This window comes from Pteronotus mesoamericanus, unplaced genomic scaffold (genome assembly GCF_021234165.1).
Source record: "Pteronotus mesoamericanus isolate MK-2021 breed Mesoamerican mustached bat unplaced genomic scaffold, CSHL_Meso_final contig_94, whole genome shotgun sequence".
Taxonomy (NCBI): domain Eukaryota; kingdom Metazoa; phylum Chordata; class Mammalia; order Chiroptera; family Mormoopidae; genus Pteronotus; species Pteronotus mesoamericanus.
The window spans coordinates 50,612,715-50,625,034 of NW_026555285.1; the positions used below are offsets into that span (position 1 = coordinate 50,612,715).

Consider the following 12,320-nt stretch of genomic DNA (forward strand, 5'->3'; position numbering starts at 1 on the left):
GTCTCTCGAGAGGTGTTGAATCTCAAATTAGGGCATTTATGATATTATAGTAGAATTAAAGCCAAAATTGGTTATTATTAAATTACAGTTTGTGGGCATAAAATTATAAATTTTTATGGGCAGAAAAAATTTTTTCTTCTGCACAATGAAGTTTTCTAGAAAACTGGCAGTGAAGCAGCTTCTTTAGACTGCTAATGTCCTTCCTCTTTTATCTTCATTTTATTTGATCCCAATAAGTGTTTTTATTAACTTTCTCTCTGGCCGGGTTTATGGGTTGATTAACTGCAGAGAGGACTCTCCTAAGAAGAATTCGGGTAGAAGTTATGTTAGTTAGGGAAGAACATTTGAATATGACCAGGATTGCATTTGACCACTGTTCTTTCATTTCAAGCCTAAGATGTAAGAAAACTTTTATTTTTGAATGTAAAGTAAAATTACAACCTAATGTCTTTAAAAAGTCAAAACTGAGTATTTGTTTCTTATAGTAATAGCAATACCATGGCGTCTAAATTACCAAGTATGTGTTGTGTGCCAAGCACCATACTGAGGACTCTCCGTGGATCTTCTTGTTTCACCTTCAGAGCATCTCAGGGACGGTCTGACAGAGACTTTGTCCCTAGTACAGTGAGGGAGCTCAGGTTTCCGCGCTGAGGTCCACGCCCGTGGCTTTGCACAGGCTGTACCAGCGGAGGCCGGGAGTCCCGTTGGGGTTCCCCGGAGAACGCGGACCCACTCCGCCGAGCGTGGGCGACACCCAGAGGGGAGGCAGAGGCGAAGGCACAGATACCGATGGATGTCAGGGAGCCGTCCTGACTGTGGGGCTGGCCCGCCTGAAGGCCGGGCGGGCGGCCCACTCGGCCAGGGTCGCCGCGCCGGCGAATCCCCCCTCTCCGGAGGCCTCAGGCTTTTCGCCGCAGGCCCCCATCTCCCCGGGTGGGGCCACCCGCATTACTGAGAATGACACAGTTTTCTTCAAGTCAGTTGGGTGTAGATATTCATCACGCCTACAAGATGTTTCAGAGCGCCGTCCTGACTGGTGTTTGCCCAAACCGCGGGGCCCCGCAGCCCAGCCAGCTGACACGCAGCCTCGAGCTGCCCCGCCCCGCGGTGTGCATCCCCCGGGCGCGCACAGCCCGGCTCCAGCATCACATTGCTCGTCATTCAGCTCGAATGACGTGGGACATCGCCTTACATGTATAAAGCTGTACAGGGTTCGGGTTTTCATATTTCATTATGTGATTAAAATACAGCCAGACGACAGTGACCTTTATAGTGTCAGTGGTAGCATAGCCAGCGCACCCTCTGCGGCGTGTCCCCTTTGTGCTGATGGACAGGAGCCTGGCAGCAGGTCCCCTCGGAGGACCACGTGTCTCCCGTCCTTTCCTGCACATTACTTCCCAGTGCTGGCCAGATAAAAAAACATGCAGTCTGCTTCTTATCATCCTTTTCTGACTGGGTCACGAAACGTTACATCGTGAAGGGTAGGTTGTGCTCTCTATCATCTTCCCCAGGTTTTGATTAATTAATAAGACACAGTCATTGAACCGCTTCCCTTTTCTGTCTTAGCTTCTGGGCAACTTCATCTAGCGCCCCGGCCTCACACTGCTGCGGGGTGCGGATAGCTCCCGGATGCACTGTGCGTAGGCCAGGTCGCCGCTTTTCTCCAGACCGGCATGTCCGCCCACCTGCTGGCCTCTTCCACTCGGGTATCCGTTAGTTTCCGCGCTCTGACGAGGATGAACTGCGCCCTGCGGCTCCCGCCGCCGGTCCTTCCTGGGGGCCTCTCCGGCTCGCCGCTCCCCACCCCGCCTTGCAGGTGCCCGGCCGCCTGTCTTGCGCTGACCCTGAACCACCTTTCAGGTCCCGCGAACCCTTCAGCAGACCCTGAGCACGCCCAGCCCTCCCCACTTCTCCCCGCCACCTCTGCTGTCGCCCGAGCCAGGGTTCCCTCGCCCGCGATTCCCGCCCCGCAGCTGCCCACGAGGCTCAGATGCCGGCCGGCCGCCCTGCGCGAGGAAAGCCCGCAAGTCACGCGTGGCTCGTCAAATGTAGTTCATGAAAATTAGATGCCCCAGTTTCGCAGCCACACGCCAAGGCCTCACGAGGCGCCCGCTGGTGCTGCCATGTTGGGCGCCCGCAGCGCCCGATCGCTGCCCGAAGGCTTGGGAAGGGGAGCCACAGCCGCGTGCCGGGGCAGAGCGCGCGGGTGCTGCTAGAAAGGTCCCTGGAGCCGAGGCCTGCGGAGCATTGCCCGCGGAGGGGACAGCGTGCGCCAGAGGCGGCGCGGCCGGTGAGCCAGACCGGGCCGGCCTCCGGGGCTCTTGGCCCTCCTTCCCCGCCGCCCTTCCCGGTTTCCTCTCGCTCCCTCCGGCGGCTCCCGCTGGTCCTCCGTCCGCGGAGAGGCCGTTCTCCCTGGACACCTCTTCCCAGACCAGCCCGCACGCCCACAGGCCTCCGTGCTGACCACGTCTTCTCAGAAGAGCCGCCTGGAGCCACTTGGCCTAAAACTCTTTCTTTTCCAAACATTTTACATTGCATTTCTCTGCTTTATTTTCAGTTTCCAAGATTTATTTCTATCAAATATAGACATTTACATATTTGTCGGTTCTACTGTTTTGTTTCCCACTGAAATACAAGCTCCGTAGCAGGAAGGCCTTTCATCTCTCTCGTCCACAGTGGCGTCTCTTGCTCCTAGGATAGTGTCTCTCTTGGCGTCGTATATCGTCGCGTATCGCACCGACGCGGACAAACGTAGGATGGTGCATGCCCAGCATTGCAGTGTCACCCACCGTGTCTTCACCGCTCCGACGACCCTCTGACTCCGCCCCTCCCTCCGGCCGGGCCCTGCGACCCCCAGCAACCGCAGATTGTTTTATCGTTTCCACAGCTTTGCCTTTTCCAGAAAGTCATACAATGGAATCAGAGTATATATCCCTTCCAAAGTGGCTTCTTTAACTTTGAAAGAATTAAGGGTCCTCCGGGCCTCTTCATGGCTCTCTAGCCCACCCCCTTGTAGAGCTGAAGGGTGTTCCCTTGTCCTGACGGGGCACAGTTGGCTCATCTACTCGCCAGGCAGAGGGCATCTTGGTTGCTTCTAAATCTTGACAATTATGAAAAAAGCAGCTATAAATATCCACGTGCAGGTTTTTGTGTAGATGTAAGTTTTTAACTCCTTTGTGTAGACTTTGAGGAGTGTGGCTGCGGGATTTTATGGTAGCAGGATGTTTAGTTTTCTAGGAAACCACTCAACTACCTTCCAAAGTGCCCATACCGTTTTGCATTCCCACCAACAATGAGTGAGACTTCCTGTTGTTCAAAATTCCCACCAGCGTGTGATGGTGTAGGTATTCCAGATATTGGCCATTTGTCCCAGTAGATTTGTAGTGGTATCTCATTTTAATTCGTATTTCCCAGATGGAATCCGATGTAGGGCATCTCTTCCTAGCCTTATGTCCTCTGTATCTCCTTTGATGAGGTGTCTGTGAAGGTCTTTGGCCTATTTTTTAACCAGGTTGCTTGTTCCTTACTATTGAGGTTAAGAGTTCTTTGACTATTTTGAATGACAATCCTTTATCCGATGTGTCTGTTGCAAATAGTTTCACCCAGCCTGTGGCTTGTCTTTTCATTCTGCAACTGTCTTTAGCAGAGCAGAAGTGTTTAATGTTCATGAGGTCCAGCTTATCTATTACTTCTCTCATGGGTAGGAATTTGTTGTCTCTAAAAAGGAGCACCATGCCCAAGCCAGCTGGGTGGCCTCCTGGGGTAGCTCCTAGGGTTTGTATGTTTTGCATTTTACATTTGAGGTAATGTTGGTGAAGGGCGTACAGTCTGTGTCTAGGTTTATTTTTTTGCATGTGATTATCCCATTATTACGATACCATTTGTTGAAAAAACTATCTTTGCTCCATTTAATTGTGTTTGCTCCTTGTCAAAGATCAGTTGACATAAATGTGTGTATATATTTACTGTTTTAAAGTTAAATAAGCTATAACTCAGATTATCTCAATTATTTTCATACCAACACAGGTATTTTGGTTCTATAACCTAAAAACATAAATTGGATTTTCCTACAACTAATACCTATAAGTGAATTAACTTTCACTACATGTGTTTTTAAAAATTACATAGGTTTTTTTAATCCTAAAGTAAATATACTAAAAACTGGCAACTTAAAAGCAGTTAAAAATGTCAAGATTTAAATTAGGAATGTGCTCCACACTCAGTGGATGCAGTTGTTACAAGCTGTGTTGCCAAGTGTATTAAGTTACTGTCAGACTAAACGCACTATTGATTGCGATCTCGATAACACTGTGAGGTCAACGATGACAAAAGGACTGCCGAGAAATGAAAGGTGTTTGCGCTATAGCCCATTTTTGTTGAATGGCTATGGAGTTCATAGAACATTATGCTATCACTTCAAAAGAGCTTTGTAAAAAACGTACCAGGTTCAAATGAGAAGGTGGCTTACTTACTGGATTTCAAGCTATAGTCTTCACGTCCAAAACAAGAGTTATCTTAGTCACTGATTCAAGAATTTAAAGTTAAAATAATAAGTTACAGTAGCATAAAATAAAAGCTTTATAAGCACAAAATAATAACTTTAACATAAAATAAACACTAATACATCAAGTATGCGGTAAGCAGGCAGTGCTGTAAAGTGAAAATTATATGCTTTGGAAATAAATCCTGGATTTGGGGTATTCTAAAACAACCATATTAACTTTCACTTCCTGGCTCTGCTTCTGCGTGTGCGTGTGCGTGTGTGTGTGTGTGTATTTAACAGTTACCATTGCCTTCTCTAGTGAGTATGAAATGTAAGCACTGTACTTGGGTTTTCTTTAAATCTACATTAATTTCCTCTGAAGTTCCTCTGCGGGGCTGCTGAAAAAGTCAGTCTGGCCCAAAAACATGTTTATTGATTTTTGGAGAGGGAGCAAAGGAGAGAGACAGCGAGCCCGTGGCCTGGGTCTGCGTCCTGCCCAGAGTCAAATCTGCCCCATCCCGCCGAGCTCCCGGCCAGGCCTGCGTCATTGGTTCATTCCTTTCTTTCGACCCTCCGCTCCCTGAAAACAGACACATGCGCAAGCTGCGCCTCCGCGGGCCTCGCGAGCAGCGCGTGGAGGGCGTGTGCCGTCATCTTCGCAGCCTGCGCGGGGTCCGCCCGGGCGGCTTCCCGGGCTGTGTTGGCTGGTTTGTGCACCCGTGCAAAGGAGCAAGAACACGAAGATGCAAGAAACTGGTCGAAGCGGTAGCGTGTGTACTGACTCTAAGGCGGTTAAGGAAGGAAGTAAAACGAGGAGAATCGTAGGCAGAAAACAGGGGAGCCAAGAAGACAGTGCCGGCGAACTGAAAGGCGGGGGACGCTGCAGGACCCTAGAGTTTGGGTTGCAGGGACGCGGCCCGGGCGGGCGACAGAGGGCGCGCGGCCCCGGAAGTGGTCGAGGGGAGTCCAGGTACAGGTCGCGGTGACGGGGAGGTAAGACGGGGGACGGGCGGGTCTTCCGTGGGCCGCTTCCGTCGAGTCACCCGAGATAAGTCCAGGATGTTGGAGGGGAAGGAAGGGCACCAGGCCTTTCGAGTCTTGAGTAAGGAAGATGCGCGGCGGGGGGTGGCAGGGGCGGGGGCGGGGGGGGGGTGCTGGCGGAGGACTGCGAGCTGGAGCGGGGAGGGGTGCTGCCCGGACCGCGACAGCCTTTCGGGCGCCTCCCCGCGCCTTCCCCAAAGCGCACACGCAGGGCAGGCCCGCGTGAACAGGCGTGGGAAACGCACTGCGGGACGGCCGGGCCCTCGAGGCCGGCCCAGCCGTTCCCACGCATGGGACCCCGAGGCAGGTCGCTGAGCAGGAGCAGCGACCTGGGGAGCTCCGTGCTGCGGCCGAGGCGGCGGCCGTGCAGGCCGGGGCCGAAAATGCCTGTCGTTGGGATGCGAAGGGCGTCGGGCCGCAGCCTCTGTGACCAGCTGATTGTCACGGTTGTGTCTGCTGCTTTTTTTTTTCTAAAATGTATAGATTTTTTTTTTTCCAGTTAGGATGCCTATTTTTAATAAGTCTCTCCAAAGTAAGACACTTCGTAAAATGCTTATACAGTTAGAACTAAATAAAACCGACAGGTAATGGCAATGAAGAAAATCAGTAACGAAGAAACTCTCACAAAGTGAGGGCTACTCGTTAGTTTTAACGTAAAAGCCAGTACTTTGGGTTGCTTGTTATGAAACTTCTCCTGGGCTTCCGAGCGGCGGGAAGGCCGCAAGCTCTGACCGCCTGTCGGGAGGCCCGGGAGCGGCCCGGCGCCGCAGCCCCTCGGCCCTGCGTGGCGCTGCGGACTGGGCTGTGCCTGGGCCCGGCGGGACGCACTCTGTTTCCGGCGGTGGCACCCGCTGTCCTGGCAGATGACGTTATGTTGGCATCCTTGAAGATGGTATATTATGAGGTTGTTGAGAAAAATCTCTGGACCCCTACAATGTGTTTATTTTTTTTATAAGCTTGCTTTTTGGATTAACCATCTTCACTTAAATATCACTGCATTCCCTAAAATAATACTTTCAATTCATCGACCTTTTTGAAAATCATAAAAACACATGTGAAAACATTTAGGATTATGAATGCACACAATCTTTTTTGCTATAAATACCCTCATTTATTAATACATACACATATATTTGTTTTTACAAATGAAGTGAGTAAATGAGCGTACAGCGGACGTGTGCTCTACTGCATGCGCACTCACATTTTGTGCTTGAGACGGAAGCGTTTTTGGTATTCGGGTTGCCTGTTCAGCTGGAAGCGCTGTTGCCCTAGAGTGCTGTATTTTGAAGTCATCTGTCATGGACACATCGTAGGCAGAGAAGACTATTTATGTTTATGGCATTTTAAGTAACTGAGTTAAACCCTTTGGAATATAGAGAAACGGCTTGTTTACCCCCATCACTGTTCACTTAATCTCGCGCCCCTGACAAGATCGCATTCCCATAAATCTCCCTCTGGGCAGCCCCGTGAAGCAAATGGACACCCAAGCGCACTGGTGGGTTCAGCCTCGCAACCAGCCGGTGCCGGAGGAAACGGGGCCCGAGGGCAGCGCCACCGGCGTGCTTATCCTCTCGCTTCCTAACAAGTAACCCCAGAAAATAATTACTTATTCTGATCTGTATTCTGTGTTCAGATACTATTTATACAATGTGATAGCCATATTGTTTTTTAAAAGAAAATATATCTAATTGATATGCATATTGTTGCTATTTTTTAAAAACAGTTTAACTTTTAGCTATACTTAAGTTTATCAGCATGAAAGGGTTTTTAAGGATAGAGTAATGGAGCCTTATTTTATGTTGTATTTTCCTTGTATTACATTTCTGTTGATAATTTTTATGTGTATATTTTTAATAATGTAATTATATAATTCTTCAAACATAAAGCTTTACTTTCAATAGTTTTGTTTTTTTTTATCCCACCCTTTTTGTAAGTAACTGTTGAGATGTTCAGAAAAAATATTAAAGGCCTTGAGACATTCAAGAAAAAAAATTAGCGGGCAGAGCACTAGGTTAAGTTAATGAAAGAAACTGAAAAGACTGACCAACACTCAGTTCTCACTCTACTACTATATTCCAGAGATTATGTCGCCAAACTGGAAGAAAATCCAACATTCATTCAATGTCCTTTGAAAAAGTAAATGCTATTAGTGCTCTCATTGCTTAGATAATAGATCTATAGGATAAAATTATCTTACAGCAAGTTACATTCATCTCCCGCCAATTTCCGTATGGAAGTAACTTTTGGTCAGTTAAGTTCTGCATTCTAAAACATCTAATGCTCTTTTCCAATCAAACTTTTACTTTGGCTGCACTTAATCCAGTGCACGTGATAATGATGAAATCTAAACACCTAAAGTGTTTTTTCTAATGTCAAATCTGGGGGGAAAAAGTATGGACTTTATATTTTTATACAAAGATTATTATAGAAATGTAGGCAGCAGCTCCGCAAAGACCCTCGTGAGCACTTTGAGTCACAACCAGGCAGAAAACTAAGAAAACAAATAGCTCTCCTGTCAGAAAAGAAGGCCAATTATTAGCATGAGGCAAGTCCCCAGAAAAATAAGGTGAATCAATATCTTTTTAAATGAAATCTTCGACCACTTATTTCTTCTATGAAGAGGCTATGTATCATCACACACACGGTCAGCCCCTCTACTTCAGCTTCAGACCGCTGAGCCCTCAGAACGATACCCTCCCGGACTGTAATAGCCCCTCAAGTGGAGGTAAGCCCTAAAAATTTGATTCATATGATTCGTCTAAGAAGCCACACATTGTCATCTATCCTGTGGACAGTGTTAAGACAGAAAGAGTTCTCTTTTAAAAAGAACTTTGTCGTTACTCAGCAGCAGTCACCGGACTGCAGGCGAGCCCCTCCCTGGGACGCAGGCGCCGCCCAAAGCCCCGGCGTTGGGTGTCCCGGGCAGGGGGTCCGTGTGCCCGCTGAGGCTTCACGTAAATCTTTAAAATTACGTATGGGTGGCTTTTGGAGGAGGAAAGAGTTTTGAGAGCTGGGCAATAAAATATGCCTTATATAAAACTATCGCATGGGCATTTTTAAAGCTTATAAACCAGGATTTGTCCAACTGAGGAAGCAGAGTGTTTTTAGGGCACTCAAAGATACATCGTTAAGCAGTAACTTTGCATGAAAAGGACAGCTGCCAAAGTACCTTGTTAACGTCTTCAGGAGCGGCCATTAAGTATATGATAGTCAAGTGGGAAGTAAAATCTCCCCCTTCTGGTAAACTGGATGTCATCGTGATCGGGGTGTGTGAACGCAGGTTCTAATATGAGCAGCTCAGGATGCTCGGCTAATGAGGACCTGATTATTGTCCCCTCGGGGAGCAGCATGTCTGTTGTGTCTGCTGACATTGGTCTAGATTAAAGTAACACTAATGAAGCAATTGCTTGTTTCGTAATTCTTTATCACATATAGGGCCTTTATATATATATAAAGGCATCTGTATCTCTAAAGGCACTTATATCTATATATACACATGGCTTTCTTCTCTGGGGGAACCCCTACTCCGTAGTTACCGCCCCCCAGGCTATTTGCCGTGAAGCCCCAGCTCTGGCCCGCCCGGAGCGGCCCGCGGCGTCACCGCTATCCCGCAGCCCTGCCCGCACGCCCGCCCCAGCCGGGGGCTGCCCTCTGCGGCTCCGACCACGGCCCGGGGCGGCTGTGAACGTAGCCCAGCGCGAAAGCCTAAATTTTCTTAAAGCATCGTGAGATTTGTTTGTTTTCATGAGTGTTTGGGTATCTAATGTGTGGCTCAAGAGAACTTCTTATTCCCGTGTTTTGGAACCCAGAGATGCCTACAGGTTGGACACCCCTGGTTTAGCTTCTCTCCTTCTCTAGCACTTCCTAGTTTTATATCCCTGCCATGTTGTATAATTATTGTTTTACTTACTGCCAAAACTATGTTCCGAGGAGTTGAAGTTCTTGATATGTGAAGCCTGGCACATAAGTGGTCGTCTGTAAATAAGGAAGTGAATGAATATACCCAAATTATTATTATTTGGGTATAATTACTAACATTTCAGAAACTATTACAGTTGGATAAAATTGAATTAGAATACACTTTGCGTCTGTCTCTACCTCTGACTTTCTGCTTTACCCTGAAATAGGGAAAGAGTGAATAAAATTTGGGATATTTTGAATAATTTTAGCTACAATATTTCATGTATTTGGTAGGATCCTGTCAGTGTATCATTTGGTAAACTTTGGACATAAGAAAACTAGTGTTAATTTATTAAAATTAAGTTATGAGCATTAATTAATAACATGGAGAGCATTATGTTGAAGCTTCGGACAAAGCCAGACTTGGATTCAAGTCCCCCCTCCAGAGCTGCAGGGCGGCTTTGACAAGTGTGCGGACCTCTCCCAGCTCCCTCGTCTTTTATTTGTACAATAGGGCCCAGTAAGTGCCTCACAGAATTATGAAGCGTTCATTAGAAAGCAAAATCCTAGAGCTCTACCAAATGTCTATTAAATAAATGAATATTTCAAATTGTGATCGTTTTAAAAGAAACCTAAATAATAACTTTTCGGCATTTTTAACAGTTCTATTTTTTAAATTTAAATATGTATAATATTATATTTGGCCATTGGAATATTCGTCAGCGTATCCCAAGGCCAAATCTTTTATGGGGCTGAAAGGCTGTCTTTGCACTGTTGATTTCTAATGTAACTTAGAGGTTTTCTTTTAAACTCACTACTATCGAAATGAAAGCATTTATTAATTGGCACTGTAGTCTTACAAATATATCAAAACGCATGGCTAAAATACTTACTAGAAATGAAATACCTGTGGCAGAGGGCTGCTTATAATTATTAGTCAAGTTTTTCCAAGAGAAACAATATCACCCACAATGCTCTCAAGTCAGAAATTCAGCCAGTGGTTTTAAAACTTTTGGGCAGCTTTTTACGAAAGTTGAAATGTGTACAGGTTTATTTTTGTTGTTGTTTCTGGCTAATTAACTATTATTAATTACCTCGGAATTACGTTCCTGGTCTTTCAAAAAGTACACGCACAACTTCTGGACACTTTACTAGATTGGTTTGTTTACCTAGTTAAAATCTGAGTTAAAACTCATGGAGTTGGCTTGCCCGGTAGCTCAGTTGGTTAGAGCAGCCTCCCAATATGCCAAAGTTGCAGGTTCAAACCCCATTCAGGGCACAGAGAAGCAACCAATGAATGCATCGATAGGTAGGACAGCAAATCGATGTTTCTCCTCCCCCTCCCCCCACCCCACCTTCCTCTCTCTCAAATCAATGATTAAAAAAAAAAAACAGAACCCATTGAAGTACATGCTTTCTTCTGACTTCTGAGCAAGAACCGTCATCTCTTTAGATTTAGGAGCTCTTCCTGCTGTGCCCTCTTGGCTCTAAGCAACTTCACATGCCACATTTATGTCCTCTTTTACTCATTCAGCAAGTGTTTGTTAAATTTACCAAATGAAATTTAAAAGTTACAATATTTTTGTAGGGTATTTTAAAAAACAAACTTCTAGAAAATCCTCTCCTACTTATTCGAAGAATAATATTATACCAAGGCTCATCCTCTTGACTTTGACTTTCGTTTCTCTTCCCTTCCCCTTAAATGAATTATGGTTAAACATTCGCATGTACGAGTTTTATTCTTTATGTCCTCTACATAAAAGATGTGCAACAATATCATTGTATAACCCAAACAAAGGATCCACCTGATTATTTCATTGTTTTGTAAATAGCTATACCAAGGTGCAAAGTTAACTTAGGTTCCCAGAGGCTGGGAATGAAATCATAGCCCTGGGAGGCTGGGGTTTATAGTAAAGGGCAGAAGTTTGGCTTTGCAATTGCACGTTATCTTCGCTATACTAAGTGAGAAAAAGTAAGAGATTTAATTCATATTTACCTGAATTGCTATGACTGTTTAGTTTACAGTTACTAAATTGCTGCCTCCTGAATGTTTGAAGAGTAATAATGATCCTGTGTTAAGCATTTTTACCTTAGAAGTATTTGTGCAGAGAAAGTGTCTAAGTAGGATACACTTCGTCGGGAACTTGTATAACCAGGGACACCCAACCTGCGGCCCAGGACGGCTATGAATGTGGCCCAGCATAAAATCGTACATTTACTTAAAACCTTTTTTTGCTTGTGTGTTTGTTTTTTTTGCTCATCAGTTTTTGTTAGCGTTTGTGTATTTAATGCGAGGCCCAAGACAACTCTTCTTCCAGGGTGGCCCAGAGACGCCAAAAGGTTGGACACCCCTGGACCGTAAACCTTTGTAGTGGTGTTATTTTTAAAAAATTCTTTCCTTTTTAACTTTCATTTTTGGTCAGGAATAGGGAAAGAAACACAGCCCCTGCTCCCCAGCTCGGGGCTTTACCGCAGGCCCGGGATGGGGGAATGGGGGGGCCCTCCCACTCCGGGCCGCGGCCGCCTCCAGCGGGGCCCGGGGTGGGGGGGTGGCGCGGTCCGCTGCTGCTGGGGCGGAGCCCTGAGGCCTCCCGCAGCCTCGCTGTGGCGCCTGCGCAGGGACACGGCCGCTGGGCCAGCCCGTCCAGTCCTTCCAGGGAAAGCCTTCGTTGCGTTTTAAAAATGCAATGTCTTTCATTTTAAATTTAGTTAAACTGAATTTCACTGCAGCAGTTTAAGTGTCTGTAAACATTTTTATCAGCCTGACTTCTTTGCTTATTTAGAACTTCTGTCACTTAAACCTCAATATAATTATGGAGTTACTGTTATTCACAAACACCAGATTTGGCGAGTGACAAATCTTACTTTGGGAAAACGGCTTATATTCGGTGTGGGG

General features: G+C 46.4%; 1 protein-coding gene across 3 annotated transcripts in view; it reads left to right on the plus strand.

Moving 5' to 3' along the window:
• Window positions 1-12,320, plus strand: part of NBEA (neurobeachin) — a 482,091-nt gene that overhangs the window by 243,629 nt on the left and 226,142 nt on the right. The window lies entirely within an intron of this gene.